Source organism: Lissotriton helveticus, chromosome 5_1 (assembly GCF_964261635.1).
Source record: "Lissotriton helveticus chromosome 5_1, aLisHel1.1, whole genome shotgun sequence".
Lineage (NCBI taxonomy): Eukaryota > Metazoa > Chordata > Amphibia > Caudata > Salamandridae > Lissotriton > Lissotriton helveticus.
In genome coordinates, this window is record NC_136065.1 from 93948086 (window position 1) to 93965573 (window position 17488).

General features: G+C 42.6%; 1 protein-coding gene across 1 annotated transcript in view; it reads right to left on the bottom strand.

Moving 5' to 3' along the window:
- The window catches only part of LOC144752985 (E3 ubiquitin-protein ligase TRIM39-like), a 462903-nt gene that overhangs the window by 334078 nt on the left and 111337 nt on the right, over positions 1-17488 (bottom strand). The gene's annotated exons all lie outside the window — the stretch shown is intronic.

The following is a 17488-nucleotide window of genomic DNA, read 5'->3' on the forward strand; positions in this document are numbered from 1 at the left end:
TAGCATGGAAAGCATATTAAACCACATAACCTAAATCGCTGTGCCACTAGGCACCTGTCATGAACATACCAGTTAGATCGAATATTACTTTGTAATGTGCATGGAACACATTAGGTCACAATCACATAAATCACTGTGCCACACACTGGCCAGACAAAGGCGGCATGGATTGGTAATAGAGAAAAAAGATCATTAATTCAGCACTGCCAAAGCATTAACTGGGCTAAGAAATTTTACAACAACACATATCCTCCAAAGGCCTCAAATGTAATTACCCCACCTCTACATTGTTTGCAGAAAAAGAAACACAAAATACTGCAAAAGAAACATTTTGTAATGTATTCAAAGGCCATCCATGGCCTTAATGATGTTTCAATCCAACAGACGTGTGAATAGCGCAAAAACAACGATAATGCGTCCCTGTTGAATACGCACTCCGTGGTGGTTCGTCTGGGTTAGACTGACTCCAAATATGATTAACCAAAATTCGTTCAATTCACGTAATTTTTATTTTGAAAATGAAATCACTTGATCAATATTAGTTCATTTTTGCTTAAACATGATTCTTCCTATAAGTACAACTGCTCCAATGCATTTCGGGCGTTGCCCTTTTTCCAGGAGCTCTGTTGGTGAAAGTAACAGTCTTAGAAAATGCTAACAAACATGTTATCTCAACATGATACATCAACAAATTATATTCATTACATTATAATGATGCTCGTGTAAAACGTTAATGGGATCCTAATAACGTGTAAATAACTGTCATAAACACAATAAAATCGAAAAAAAAACGTACCATGTGTAATTCTGGTCGAGAGTCAAGGTTGATGGGGCAGGCTGGTTAAAAATAAAGGGAATGGGCTATTAGAATGATGGACCGGGTTAACAGCAAGTTGGGCAACATTGCGCGGGGTAGAGCTAAAACGCTGTTAAGACTTACTTCATGACGAAAACGTGTCGTCTGATTGAGTTCGTGGTCCCGAAGGAACGAAGTTCAGCGGATTCTCCAGTGGGGGAGCACGCTGACCCGGGGGAAGGTTTGGGGCGTGTAGGAGACTCGGAGGACACGAGTGTCCGGGAGCTTCGATACAAAAACCGGACTAAGCGTTTAGGGGAAAATTGGTGGCCATGTTGGAATGGTCGACAATGAAAAGCTAGGTATCGCCCATGGGTGGGTATTGTTGTGAGGTAAACATAGTGGCTGATGACCATGAACTGAATTGTGCATAGATGAAAACAAAAATACATTTAGTGCAACATCACTGATAGTATGTAAATGAAAATACATTCAGTGCATCACATATAATCGCATAAATGGGCTATGTGTCAGAAATACTCTTCATAGGTAACAACTTAGTTCGATGCGATCATTTAAGCCAAAAGGCTTCAATGATTGAAGACGGTAAATCCAAAATGTCTCTCTTTGTAATAGGTTGAGGTTATTGTCTCTTCCTTCTTTTTTGTCCACCATTTCAAGGACCATAAATTTAAGTTGGGCTATATTATGCCTTGCTTCATTGAAATGTATGGCTACACTTGAATGTTCATTTTTTTTCTTATGTTTGATTTATGCTCATTGAGCCTCGTCTTTATTTTTCTCTCTGTTTTTCCGACATAAGTCTTACCACATGGGCATTTCAAGAGGTAAATCAGGTTAGTAGAATCGCAGGTGGCATTAACCTTTATTTTGATGTTGTGCCCTTTCATGGGATGGCTTATTTGGCTTCCTGTAATGATGTTATTGCAATTATTGCAGTTATGGCAAGGACGGGTCCCATTGTATTTGATCAATGGTTTAGACTCTTTGGATAACAATTCTTTGAGGCTGGGTGCTCTGGTGTACGCGAAGGTCGGTTGATTGTCAAACAGACCCTTAAAATCAGGTTCCATGGCTAAGATGCGCCAATGCTTTCTTATGATTTTTTTGAAACGTATACTTTGAGTAGAATGTTGGGAAACTACTACCATTCGATTCTCCTCTTTTTTGTCGGCCCTAGATAGGGCATCTTTACGTGTGATCATGTTGACTCTTGTTTTGGCCTTCTTAATGGTTTCTTGAGGGTACCCTCTGTCTGAGAATCTCATGCCCATTTCCTCAATGCGTTTGTTGTATGTTTCAGTTTCAGATGTTATTCGTTTTATCCGTAGCATTTGACTGTATGGGAGGTGGTTTTTTAATGCATTCTGGTGGAAGCTTGAGTAATGCAACGTATTGTTGCGGTCTGTTTTTTTTCCTGAATAGATCCGTCTTTATACTCCCTTCTGTTAGTTCGATTGATACATCCAGAAAGTTCATGATGTGGTCACTTATTTGCCATGTTAATTGGATTCTTTCATCTTTGGTGTTGAGTTCGATAAGGGCGGTTTCCAATTTTTATCTTGTGTCATCCCAGATGAAGAATAGGTCATCTATGTACCGTACATAGAACTTAATGTGGTCTTTCCAAAGGCTCTGGTCATAGATGAATGAATTTTCCAATTCTGCCATGTACAGGTTGGCATACGTCGTCGCGGCGCAGTTGCCCATTGACATACCTGACAACTGTGCGTACCACTGCTGGTCATAGGAAAAATAACTGTGGAAAAGCGTGTATACCATCAGTTCCATGAGAAATGTCTGTAAATCTGTGGGGATATCACTGGTCAGGATCGCTTTTTCCACGGCTTCAATGCCGCCACCGTGTGGAATGGATGTGTACAAGCTTCTGATGTCTGCTGTACATAAAATGAGCTGTTCATCGTTGGTGATTGATAACTCAGATAGTTTGATAATGAAATCTGTCGTATCCTTTATGTAACTTCGTTGTCGTTTTACCAATGGTTGCAAATATCGATTGAGGAATTTCCCCACGGGTTCGTGGATAGAGCCTCTGGTGGAGACTATCGGTCTGAATGGTGGGTCCACGGTGTCTTTGTGGATTTTTGGGAGCATCGAGATAGTTGGGCTCCGTGGATGGTCGACTGTAAGAAATTTTTTAGTTCTGTCATCAATGACACCGTCTTGGTTGGCTTTCTCGAGAATTTTCATTAGCTGCACCCAAAATTATAAATCAAAGCATTCATCTTTATTGAACCTTTCACAAGACTCGCTGTGCACTTTGCCATTTCAGTTTCAATCCAACAGACACCACAGAAACAGCTGTTTCATGTACCCAGGACTAGTACTGAGCCTACTGCCTGGAAGGCCCATTGGCAGACTAGGCCACATAGTGAATTAAATAAATATTGCAAAAGTATTAAAAAAACTTGGAGAAAATGGACTGAACCGTGCAATATTTTTCCTCTACAAAAGAAGAAAAAATAAATGCCAAAAAAGGCAAAGCCCCTTTTAAAAATGCTAGCCCCCCACCACAATACATTTTAAAAATCAAATAAAAGTACAAATAAATCCTAGTGGATGCCCCGAATCAAACACACAACACCCTTATACACCAGTTTTTCAACTTACTTGTGAAATCTCAAATACAAAGTACTTAGATCCAATGTTATATATGCAGCAGACAAAGAGAGTGATCTTTCCAGCTCCAAATCCCAGTGGAAAGTGACTGGGAGAGGGTCAGAGCACTGGGAGAAGCCTGCTGGACAGGAACAGGAAGTTGGAGTCTCTGGGGCACTTCCTTCCTGTTGGAAAAAAGTTTTTTAAAAAGCCTTCTCGCAGAAACTACACAACTCCAATGGAGAGCTTGAGTTTCAGCTGCATCTCTAGCACAAAAGCTGCTCAAGCGTTCTGTTTGCGATCGTAATCGGAATTAGATTGGTGCCATACTGGCAAGAAGCTGTGCAAGTAAACGTAAAGTCTTGTGGGAGTTCGCTAGCAGTGCGAGAACTCTTGTGGGTGCAAGTGGCCCAAGAGTATTTTGGAGCTCACAAGTAAGTATCAAAACAAATTGAGCGCGTAAAGGGAAAAAAACCTCAATGCCGCTTCTCACCCGAGAGGCAGAATTCAGGAACCCTGCATTCCTCAGCGGAGAATGAAGTGTATAAATTCTGCAAACTCCACGAGCAGAAAGGAGTTTTACAGCTGGGCCTATTCCTAACAACTACGGTCCTATTTCCCCTCTGCCCCTACCGGCAAAATGAATAGAAGAAGCACAATGCATACAGAGTTACCAACTGCTGAAAATATGCAGTTTGGTATCAGAAGCGGTCACATACTGAGACAGCTCGGCTTAAAATCACTGAAGAGATACGGATCACTCTAGACCAAGAGGCAATGCAGCCCTTGTCCTCCTTGACCTATCGGCCACCTTTGATATGGTCAAAAAACGTATTAGTGGTCAACTGTCTCCGGGTCATAGGAATTGAAGGAACAGCACTCTCCCTATTGAAATCTTTCCTAACAGAATGGACACAGACTGTGGTCCTGGATCTGTTTTTCCCTGATGTCTTTTTTTATGCTGTGTGGAGTCCTGCAAGAGTGCTCACTCAGCCCAACACTGTCTAACATCTATGCGCCTTCACTTGCATTCCTGATTAGAACATTTGACTTTGAGTTAACATTTTATGCGGGCAATACATAAATTGCGAAGTTAATGACACTAATGATAAAGGCATTGGAGAGAGATTCCATGACTGCATACTAGCAGTAAGTAACCTGATGAACAGAAATTGTTTATACATCAACACAGGAAAGACTGATGTCATCCTGCTTGAGAACCAGCCCCTTTTTGGTCTCCATCATGGTAGCCTGAGGAGATATGCACACTCCCAGTCCCAGTTAATAAAGCTAAAAATGTAGGAGTCGTTATGGCTAACAACCTTACTTTTAGAGAAAAGGTGATTGCTATAATTTCACAAGGCCTGGCTGGTGAACTCCACTCAGCTTGCTGAGTTTGCCGAGTTTTCATCAAGTTGCCGATCGTGAGAAAGGAAAATACACCTCCAGGCGAGATTTTAACTCGCTCGTGCTCGTCAACGTGTAGTTGGCGAGCGCAAGCAAGGAAAATCATCTTCCGAACAAGATATCTTAACGCGGGCAGTTGGATTTCTCAATGCGAGTGATCACGTATGCTCACGACAACTCGCGCTGAGACACCTACTATTCACATTGAGACAGCTGTAGCTGAGGTATCAAATTACACGAGCAGCAGAAAGAAAGCTGCTCCCTTTTGCGCTGCGCATGGTGTCTTTCGCAATGATTTTCCAGCCCAGGACAAACACCCGGCATTGAAAATGACAGCGAACAGCATGACCCTAACACACTCCGCCGCTTGCAAGACTCGGCGTAGCGCGGCAGAATCTTTTGCCACTAAGCGAACCTTCGCAAACTTTATTCAGGCCTAGATTTCACCTGCCTTCCACATCTTGAGGATGCTTAGGAAATTCCTCTGTTTCATCCCTGAAGACACAAAGAAAACTGTCCCTGATTTTATCAAACATTGACTACTGTAACTGTCTGTGTTTTGGTATTCAGCACCAATACCTCAATAAACTGCAAAGTCTCTAAAATGCTGCAGCTAGATTACCCACCAGGATCCCTAAATTTAAGTCAGCATCACTAGCTATTTGTAAACTGCACTGGCTCCCTATCAGACAACTTACCAAATTTAAAGCCATATGATCTGCATACAAAGCTCTGTAGTTGCAACCCAGAACTCTGCGCTCCATTGGAGCAAATAATCTTGTCATTCCCAGGTTCAATGGGACCAAATGGGGTGGCAGATGATTTGTGCTCTGCACCTTCAGAGCTTGGAAGAAACTGCCCCCTAATATTAAACCCATGCCCAGTTTATTATAAAAACATGGCTTGTTGCTCAACCTGTTTAAGTTATAGACCGGATCCCTGCCCACTTACCAGAGCTAGCACCATGACACCTCAGGGTATTCATGCGCTCAAATAGTTCCAATAACACAATGCTTTCGATGTCAAGGAAAACTTTCCGTTCAACTGTACCCCAGTCAAATTTCTCATTCTTGCACAAAATCATCTTACAGGGCTCCATAAGGGTAGCATACCTGCAGAGAAACCTGGAGCAGTAGTCGCTTAGCCCCAGGAACGATCTTTATTCGTCCTTATTACCAGGAGCATGCACTTATCGAAGGGCTCTAACAAGATCTTCCCAGGCAGTGAGTGATACAATGTCCCAAATATTCAACACATTTGTCCTTAGACATGGTCATACCATGGCTACACAACAAGTCCAGAACTTTATCCAACATACAAGTGTGCTCAGTGACATTTTTCACAAAACCAGGATAATATCCTGGAAAGCTGGCACACCAGATACATCTTTAAATAATGTGAACGTGAGCTTTTGAAATACACTTGCTGCTGATGGTTGACCAAACGGCAAGCACAGATATTTAAAAGCTCCAAAAGGAGTAATGAAAGCACAGAAGGAGAATTTGGAGGTAGGCTGCCTCCAGATCTATGTTACTAAATACTTTCGCCTCTTCCAAGGTAGACAACAACTTGTTAATCTTTGAAATAGGGTGACAGTCCACGATAATGTTCTTGTTCAAATCCTCATGCCAATTAACCTGGCCATCCTCTTTTCTTTGCGATAACCACGGCACTGACCCATTTGGCTGCATTAATAGGTTTAATAACTTTATCCTTGCAAAGCTGATCTAAGTGTTTCATTATATCACTTCTGATGGATTCAGAAACCTCCTTTACTTTGTGCTTAATGGGCACTGTACCTGGCTTTAAAACTATCTCAAATTCAGATCCTTTGACCTTGACAATACAATTGGAAAGCTCAGGGGTATACTTCCCTAAAATGTACTCCACACTACCTTAATCACTGTCTACCAATATAACAACATCTCAACACATGTTCTATGTCCTACTGCTCTCGGATAACATCAGTTCTCAATCGATGAATGTAATAAAAGACCAAGGTCCAAATTTGTACCCTCTCTCGAGTTCAACCCAACTACTCCTTTGTTCACTGATGAGTTAAACAATCAACAGCAGATGTCTTATGGATGTGTAACTGTGGGCCGATACCAGTGATATTCAAAGTACCGCCCCGGGGTGCTTGAGCCCTCTTGACTTTACATTCGGCCCCCTGGTGAATAGCAGACCAACTGCTGTTTACCTGCTGAGAAAATACTCCGATTTTTTTTTTAAGTAAACGGGCAAGCATTTAAATGCAGGTAAAATGAAGTAACTATGGTGGTGTAGTTAACCTGCAAATAAATGCTTATCCGTTTATTTAATATTTGTTTTAGACCTTCTTACATAATACCTGATCCACTCAAATCCCTCCCACCACCCTACTTGCATGAATGACCCCTCAGTCACACCTCAGACCATACTTTGTGGCCCCGGGGCAATTGTTTGTGAGAACCCATTTTCTAAACCAAAACTAAAACAAAAAAATAGAACTGTTGTTCTTTTTTGAAAAACCATGGCTAATCTGTCTTAATACCTTTAACTTTCATTCTGCGTCTCTTTTACTGTCAGCTGCCAGAATCAGTGAGTGTTGTGATCAATCCTTGACATAGAAACTAGCACCACCTTGGTTGACACATTTTGTCCAAACAGAAACACTAGAACTGTTCTCCTTGCAGTGCTAGATGATCTTAGAATGGCTGTGGATGTCGACACAAAAGACAAGAACTTATTTTTCTTGACAAGTTTTTTAGGTTTTACATTTTGAGACACTAGTGGTGCATATGTGCACAGGGTCAGACCAAACACACTCACTGATGTCTGCCAGGCAAAGGATATATTGAAGGGCCATGAGTATATAAGTGGCAATCAAAGATGATTCAAAGGGAAACCATTTTGGCAAAGCGTCATATCGTCAAAAAATGATAATCTTATTAGAATAAAAATGCTTAATATGGGTTGGAGCCAGGTGGCGTAACTAGACTGCACCAGGCTGCATTACTTAAAATGCTTGTTTAAATGGTGTAGTCGTGAATTGTGTTTCATTCTCTTCAAGAGAATCTTCAGAGTTTAGCTTCTGCCACAGTGGTCCTCTGTATGTGCAAAGTATCTTTTCGTTGGCGGAGGAGGGATGTGTATTGAAACAAGGTTATTGAGCCAAGGGTCTGATTTAGATCTCAGAGGATGGGTTACTCTGTCACAAAAGTGATAAATATCTCATCCGACAAAATATATATCCCATTATATCCTAGGATATAATGGGATTTATAATTTGGCGGACGGGATAACCATCACCGTTGTGATGGAGTAACCCATCCGTTGAGCTCTAATTCAGGTCTCCATTGCAATTTCCATTGTTATGGCTTTGTAGAACAGTCCGTTGTAAGTTTAATTTCTCTTGTATAATTTCTAGGGTAGCTTGTCCATTTGGTCACTTTATGACTTTCTATGGCATGGGTGTCCAGAAGAGTGGAATCAGATACTGACCATCTGGTCATCTCATGTTGTGCAAGGCGAGATGCTGCCATTCATTCTTTAGGAACAGCGGGCACAGAGGGGAACCGCATGGAAGCCGCTGGAGCCTAACCAAGTGGTTGGGCCCTGGGCAAGTACAGGGACTGCCGAGGCTCTTACGAGGCCCCATATCAGAGCTTCATACCCTGATGACGAAGGGGAGACCCCCGGGGACTCCTGGAACCCCTTGCTGGGTGCTTTGAGACAGAACAGTCAGTAAATGGAGCCCAGAGGCAGTGCCCCAAACCAACAGACCTGCTGGATCTCTGACTGAGAACCTGGCCAGAATTCCCAACACCCCTTCAAAGCAGGAGAGCCCAAGTGCGGTTTACAAATCTTGGCCTATGTGCTTTTTGAAACTGCAGGTCATTGAATTGGGCCCCAGGAACAAATGCCAGTTCCGCAGAGGCTGCTGAAGATCTGGCTGGCAGCCAATTCAGAATTTTCCACTCTAGCAAAGCATTGGAGCCTTCCTGAGGCTTCTGCAACCCCACCCTCGGACCTTTGTGAGACCACAAAGTGCCAACTCCGAGCAGTGAATGTGGGGGGGTCAATCTATTATCTGCTGAAGTTCTGATTGGAGCCCGGATTAGAGCTTTCTACCCTGCCAAAAAAAAGGGCCCTCTACGCGCCTGCGGATCTCTGTCCTGTACACTTTGTGACACAGCAGCCCAGAAAATAGTGCTCAAGTCTAGGGTCCTCAACCCAGGACTAGTGTCCTCCCAGACTATGGATCAAGACACAGCTTTATACCCTGGTGAAGCAGGGGAGCCCTCTTGGCATATGCAATACTCAATCCTTGGCACTATGACACCTCAGGACACCAGGGGCCTGCACTCCCAGGCCTACCAGAGCTCTGACGAGGGACCTTGTCAGAGCTTTCAACCCTTGCTGAGTAGAAGTAGCTTCCATGAGCTTACAGAAGTATATTTTGGGAAGCTTGGAACACTACAGCTGGTGCCTGTTGAACTCTGACTTAAACCTGTCAGAGGTTTCAACCCTGCAGGAGCAGTTGAGCCTGTGACCAAGGAATGGAAGCAGGCCTCTGGTCAGAAGATGAGCCTGACAGTCCCCATGGAACATTGTCACAACATCATGACTGAAGGAAGTATCTAGTTAGTGCAGCAGTCTTTCACTCTCTTCTTCCAGAATAACCATCAGTGGGTAAGGTGACTAGGCTTTCTTGTAATATGTCCAGGTTGACGGGGTGGATAGGGGCTTCTGAGCACAGACATCTGACATCATGGTGCTGCAAACAAAATTTCAAATGAGCCCATCAAAAATTTCAGGACAACTTGGAATTCTGACCTCTGATACATACCCAGAAACCATGTGATATATGGCTAGATGTATGGAGCCAATTAGCAGTTGGAAAGCCTGCAATTCGCTAAGTCACAGAGTCTGCAACAGCTAAATGGCTTTTACAAATCTATTAAACCCATTTTCCAATTCTGTATTAGGTTACTGAATTGCAAAATGGGTTTAAAAAGGTCTTCCGAATCGCATTTTGGAAGCAGCGAATTACAAACCATGTTTATTTGGGAGTAGGCAGTGATCTAGGCAACCCTGCTAATCCTGAAACAACCCTTGTTTTTTAAAGTACATTTTGTTTCTTAAATGCAGACTTGAGGTGCATTAAAAAAATCATAATTTATTAAAATGTGATCACAGACATTGTATTCTGGTAAAAACAGTGTAGTGTAGTTCCTATATCCCTTATAGGCTCTGCGCATTGGAATAATATACACTATAGTTTTGACATAGGACTGAGGTCAGTATGTCTCTATCGAGTACATTAAGCTTAATTACTTGTGTATGCCAGCTACTTCGGAGGTCACTAGAAACTTCTTGAATGAACAAGAAGGGATTAGTTTCTGCCAACCACATAAACATGACAACGTTGTTTCCCTTCGAATAGGAATAGTCTCAGAATGGTGGAAACAATAGATAGCAGTTTCACTCAGTCAATCGTGCATGCTTAGTTTCTACAGAGTTTCTACAGAAGTAGGTAGACAGGCGTTTCAATAAAAAGGGTTTATTGAACATTCTTATTTCTCTTGCAAGAGATATGAACTGCAACAATCGTAAGACAGAATGCAAAGTATAAAATTTACAGCGTTAGCAGTAAGATAAAATAATACTGTAATAGCATGGTTTTGTTGCCATTACATATTCATCAAAATACATACATAAATATCATAGGCTAAAATACTCATCTGATGCTTCTAGAATAATCCTACCCTAGTGTACCTAACCTAAGTGTAGTACGAGGGAAGAAGTAGGTGCTGTTCTAGCTATAGTCTAGTTTTAGTTTAGCCAAGAGTTTCTCTAGGTTCTAATCAGCTCCAGTCCTTAGAATGAGAGAGTTTGGTATCTCTTTCCGGGACTCACTGGTTCTGAGCAACTCTGTAGAAACGAAGCATGCACAATTGACTGAGTGAAACTGTAATCTATTGTTTACACAACTCTGAAGATATTGTTCCGACTCTAAGGGAAACAAAGTTGTCATGTTTATGTGGTTGTCAGAGACTAATCCCTTCTTGTTTATTCGAGAAGTTTCGAGTGACCTCTGAGTTAGCTGGCACACACACAATTAAGTTTAATGTACCCGATAGAGGTATACTGACCTCAGTCCTATGTCAAATCTATAGTGTATATTATTCCAATGTGCAGAGCCTATCAGGGATATAGAAACTACACTACAAGATGTTCAGTGAGGGCCATAAAGGCGACACCCTGGCTGTCTTGATCTGAGGGAACAAGACTTGCATACAGCAAGTGACCATGGCTTTAACCGTTACTAGATATGGAATACCTGGCAACATGCCACAGCAGCTGTGATCATTCAACATAATGTAACTCCCATTCGAAAGTTGTCCAAAAATTGCATTAATCACTGCAGCTGGTGAACCTTGCAGGTTGCAGGATAACTTTGTTGTGGAACCATCACAGGCCCATTTAAATTAATACCCTGGCATAGGAGAGAACCGCTTAGTGCGTTTTCACAGTTTGTACCGCTAAGAAACACTTCACGCCCCCCACTCCAACATCTGTGTGTGTAAGGTAAATTCCAGAATGTCTTGATGTATTCCTTACCCAACCTTTCATATTTGCCTGCTGGTGTATGTTTTAGGCAATATTGAAAATGGAAAATTGTAACAGGCAGAGAAATTTTACTATGTATTATCCACTCAGTAGCTGTTTTTTCTGCCACCATGAATGGTCATTTTTAAAGTTTTTCAATGCTCAGCACCGTTTAGTCTTCTCCCCTTTGTGCCACTTTGATCTATTTATCAGTGAGCTTGAATTCTGAAAACAGTGACATAGTGTTGAGTCTAATAGCATGATAGAACGTAGCTGAGCCTGACCATGTTGCAACATGACCGAGTCATGTTCCACAATGTCTATGGCAGAGGATACAATGCTGTCCAATGAATATATCCTGGACGACAGAGTTGTTAATCCATTGTCTACTACAGCGAGAGATTTCTCTAAATTAATACGATACATTTTTCGTATTATTTCTGCAGTTTCTGCTTGGGTAACCTTCCATATTTCATTATAAGCAGCGTAGATACCGGCATATATGAAACGTTTTTGACGTGGTTTTCTTGGTCCTAGCAAGAATTCCCTAAGGTCTGCACCTTTTTGAAGTGAATTTAAATGTTGTTTCACATCCTCTAGTGTAGCTTTCTGTGGCCAATAAAGACAAAGTTTCCCTACACTGTATGTTGTTACGACCCCTGGATGCTGTCTTTGAACATAGCGTGGGTCTAGCCTATTGATTGTGAAACCCTATGTTTTGTTCAGGAATTGATTTTGACAGTTGTTTGTGTCTGTGGGCCAGAGCAACCATTTGTTCCAATCTGGATCTGATCTGTTGTGATGCAAAATAGTATGTACAACAACCTCCCCCTGCTTAGTGCTATTACTTGCAGGTGCAATTATGGACGGAGTGTTCATGTCTTTGATCTTGGCTAACCCAAGGCAAGACGTTTGTTGGACAGTGTCATTCAAAAACATAATTTGCTCAGGGATGATACAGGCTCCAAACAAAGCTTCTGTCCCCTGCACTTGCTAATCTTTTGTACCCCAGACAGATTTTTTCTCAATGTTGTCCTTCCAAAAGTCGAAACCCCGTCTAGACAGATGGGCAATAAAGGCTGTAGAATAAATCTGTTTTGTATTGGTTAACATATTTTTCGTTCCTGTCTTGTTCACATTTTTAAAGAAAAATGTTTCTGGATTTGACAAGTTGAACCCTGAAAAATCTGGAAATTTCTTCGCAAATTTTTTTGAGCTGCCCTTTGGAGGTGTAGGACAATGTTTCCATTGGTTATACATAAATACATTTCTAGGTATTGTAGTCTTATGCAAGAAATGATGACCATAATGGTTATAACAATACATTTGTTCATAGTCTGATGACCCCATTAAATATTCATGATTTGTGAATACTGCAGACATTTCTAGATCAAACATCATATTATTAACAGTCTCGAAGACCCAATTATCAGAAAAGGTACTAGAGGTAATAAAGTCACTTAATGAAATCTTAATTAAGTGTGGAATCTTCAAAAGTTTCAACGGGTCGAATATGTCATATTCAGTTCTGTCCCAAACTATACCATTTGGTATAGGAATGGCTGTGATGTTCACTCCTGACAAGTCTCTTGCTTCAGGATGGGATCATTTGTGTGGCTGGAGAAGTAAGTTCACTCTTTTACTTGCTGTGTCCATTTGAATATATCTTCCATTTATCAGCATACCCAGAGTTATTACCAGAGCTAACCAAAGTAGAAAGAAGAATATTCCGACAACAATCCATAGTTCAATCCATGGTGAAACCAGATAAGTATTTTTCAGTAGATGAAAAAAGTCTGTTGCTTGTTCTTTGAAAGCTTTTTCTGCTGCCGTTGTTTCAGGTTTGCTGGGATCCTCGGAAAATGTATGAAAGTTAATGAAATAGCCAGAGGCAGTTCTGTCAATGGTTGGAATTGCATCAGTATTCTTTGAAATAGCTGGAACCAGGTGATCAATTATTACTTCATTGTAGACAGGTGTAGCAGGACGAACTGGTATTTGGGTCTCAAGAGGAACGAGTTCCATAGCTTTGTTGCTTAGTCCTTCATTTCTCACTGTAGAATCTTCAAAGGTGATGAGATTCTCAGTTTGAACCTCTTGGATTGTAGCTAGAGGAGTACGTCTGCTACATTGCTGGAGTCCACTTGGCCTACTGCTTAGCATAGTGTGGTTTGATCAGGTCGATGGACACAAATATTTTCTCCTTTTTACCAGCAAGGGGCGGCAAAAGTACTGTTCTTGATCCGTGGATTGCTAGGACAGGTACTGGTTGTCTGTAAGAAGGCCAAAATTCCTTCTTGTCCGCGATCTTTTCTCTGACTAGATCCACAAGCTTTGGAATCCAGACAGGCCATTTTTTCCCCAGTGGTGGTTGGCTTCAGGAACACGTTGCTTTGTTTCGATCTTAGTTCATTTAAGTCCTGTAAAACAGCAAAACGATCTTTGATATCAAATTTCTTATTTTTCACCACTGTGCCTACCATCTCGGTCCGGTACCAACATTCTAGTCCCAAATAAGACCTCAAATGGGGTGACACCCCCTAGAGAAATTTTGGCAAATTATTTAATGAGTGTTGGACCCCATACAGATGTTTGACCCACCCATCATCCAAACCTAATACCCTAGCTGTTATAGACTGCTTTATGTCCCAGTTTTTTCCTTCCACAACAGAATTTCTCTTAGGATGAAATAGAGAAGAATGCCACATTTCAACGCCCTAACTGGCCATGGCTTCTTTGTGAGCTCGAGAGCTAAACGCAGGGCCCTGGTCAGAGTGTAGTGTGCCTATTGCATATGTACCGATAAAGACTTGCAAATCTTTTATAACAGTTTGAGCGTCAGCCGAGAGCTGAGGCCACATCCAAAGAAACATAGAACACAAATCCACTGCGACCATGATATATTTTTAGTTACTCTCCCTTTGTAAGGGACTGCAGTGGTCCAGGTAAACACACGGTAATGGTTTATCTGAAACTAACAGGGGCGTCTGCGCAGGACGTTAAACAGTAGAGACTTTCATCTTCTGGCATATTTCACAGTCCAAAACACAGTTTTTGATCTGTCTCCTAATGCCGGGCCACCAGTATCTCTGTTTTATTAACAACACTGTGGCGGAAACACCTGCATGAGCAGAGGCGAGCCCTTCATGTGCTGCTAGGATTAGTCCTAATCTATGTTCCATGTTTGGAATTACCCTATCCCCCACTCCAGGGATTCGAGCAAACGGAACATTGTTCGCAACAATTGTATATGAGTATTTGAGTGGAAACCCTTTAGGTAACGCTGCACCGCTGCCTTTGCTTGAAGCATTGACAGCCAGTATTATTTCACTGTCTATTTTAGTTTTTGAATGAGTGATTGCAGCTACGGAAGCCATTTGCACAGCCCCATTTGCGGCTTCATCAACCAATGAATTCCCTTCAACGTGAACGCCATCACGTTGATGACTCAGCGTGTGTATCACATGAGTGTTTTGTAGTCCGTTTCCCAACTGAACTACTTATTCCCAAAGCTTTTTATGCTTGATTGTGCCACCTTTTGCATCTTTGAATCCGTTTTGAAGCCAATTCTGTAAATATTCATTGTAAAATTGTACACAGTAAAATGAAACGCACACTTTGAGTGTGGGGAATTCGCGATCCGTATTTTCATGTGCCATCTTGAATGCTTGTAGTTCAGCTCGATGAGTTGTACAGTCTCCTAGAGATTGCGTTTTAGTGACCATAGATCTGAATTTTCCATTGTGCATACAACCTTTAACGATCGCGCATGCCACACTACAAGCTTGTTTCCCCCCGTAGCGGGTTGTGCAGATCAGTCACTATAAATTATACATTCATACTGGTCAAGAGGGAGAATTTCAGTAGGCAGAGGACATTCTAGTTCATATTGCAGGAATGCTTGTGTTTTCAAATAAGGATCAAAAACGTATTTAACATCAGTTGCAGAAAGAGAATTAATCCATTGTGTCCATCTCGGATGTAAAGCTTTCGCATTCGGAATGCTAGCCTTTGTCACTGCCTCCAAGGCCATATTGCGTTTTCCCTGTGCTAGGGCTCTTTCTTATGCTACTGAGGATTGAACTGCTGTCAGAATTTTTTCTGTCGATGTATATTTCATTTCTGCTTGTGTGTACAAATGTGATTTGTATGCAATTGGTACTTTTTCACCTTCGTTAATAGTTAAGTAGGTGAATCCGCATTGAACCGGAATGATTTGGAACACTAAGTTGCCCACGTTAACACGTGTTTGAAGTGAACGCAAAATTTCTGTGTGTTCCTGTGTCCAATTTGTGATTTTGAAATCAGGTTTGATTAATTCGTAGAGAGGTTTTGCCCTTTCTGTGTAGTTTAGAATGTAAGTTCTTCCAAAATTCAGGAAACCTAGAACCGACTGTAAGTTTTTCAGCGTTTTTGGAGGTTGGAGCAGCGCACACTTTTCTAAAAAGTTGGATTGCCAGTTGTGGGACTTGGCCCTTTCCCCAGAATTTTTTCGTTTTTTTTACCCCTTTTAATTTAGAATGCCCCTATTGTAACAACAATGTATAGGCCTTGTGTAGTGAGGAAAGCCCTGTGTACTGTGAAACTGATGTTAAGATGCAGGTGTCTTATACCCCTAACATGGCTGCCACTGACCACTGCTGCTGCAGCGGGGTTAGTGGGCGCATTCTAGTGGCTAGGGCCTGGCTGGAACCCTCCAAACAATGTATCAACTTAGCCTGCCAGCCTGCCCACAGGTAGAATGGTGGAACCTCCTAGAACCCCCTGGAACCTTCTGGAACAGGTGAGGTGACACCAACTGCCACTGCCAACTGTCAACTGGCACTGTATAAGGAAAGGAAGGAAAACTTTCCTGTCAGAGTGACTGAGGGGAAGACCTGGGGAAGAACCTACGCAGGAGGATAGGCAGTGGGGGTCAGGGCAGGGTCTTATGATGCTGGAAATGACAGGGCCTAGAGTGCTGCTTTACAAGTATTGAGGCATCCTGTACCCCCCCCCCACTGACCTAACCCCGCGGAAGGGAACCCCCAGGGACCACTTGAGGGGATTGGCTGAGGAGATCTAACACCAGCCACCAACTTAACCCCCTTCAAGGAAACAAGAAACCAAAGGGCGCAAGAAACATCACGCCAACAAGAAACTAAGCTTCTATTTACAAGGGCGCAAGAAACATCACGCCAATAAGAAACTAAGCCTCTATTTACAAGGGCGCAAGAAACCTAAAGCGCTAAGAAGAAATTAAATCATCACAGGACTTTTGAAGAAGCAAACAGGTATTGGCGCGGTACTGACCCTGCGTTTCCTGATGTCCCCTGGGGTCTCCCTTGCTAACCTGCTACTGGGGTGTCACCTGTCCTGTATATCTAGCGCTGCCATTGCTGACCCTGTGAAGAGCGCTGAAGTAATGGAGGGGGTTGCTGCCTTCTGAAGCGCTATATTTGCCTGAACTGCAGCACCCTGAACTGAATGTTATTAGACCTGCTGGTCTTGCCCCCACCTCGTGTGGGCCAAAGCGCTACAGCCCTGCACCCTGCTGTCTGTGAAGCGCTAGAATCCTGGGCGTGATTCCTGCCTGAAGCGCTATATTCTGTGGTGCCCTTCAGCAGCGCTACCTGGAATGAACTGTCTGCCGAGCGCTACCTCTGCTGTGAATTGCCTGCTATATGGTAGCGCTGTGAATCCTGAAAAGCGCTATCCCCCTGAAGCGCTGTGTCACCAAGAACTTCTGTGGCTCTAGAAGTTGCTGCCTTCTGAAGCGCTGACTCCCTGCTCCCCCAACGCTCCTTTGCTGTCCCTGTGAAGAGTGCTGAGGTACTGAAGGGGGTTGCTGCCTTGTTAAGTGCTGTACCTGCAGGGTGCTATTATCTAAACCTGATTGCCTGCTGAAGCGCTGTCCCCAGCATTGCCTGTGGCCAAGCGCTGTCATGTGAGGAACTGAGGTAGTGCCCAGGGAAGCGCTGTAATTTCACTCCAAGCGCTTTCTTGAATGTCCCATAGAAGCGCTGTAATTGTGCCTCCAAGCGCTCTCTTGTAGGCCCCAGAGAAACGCTG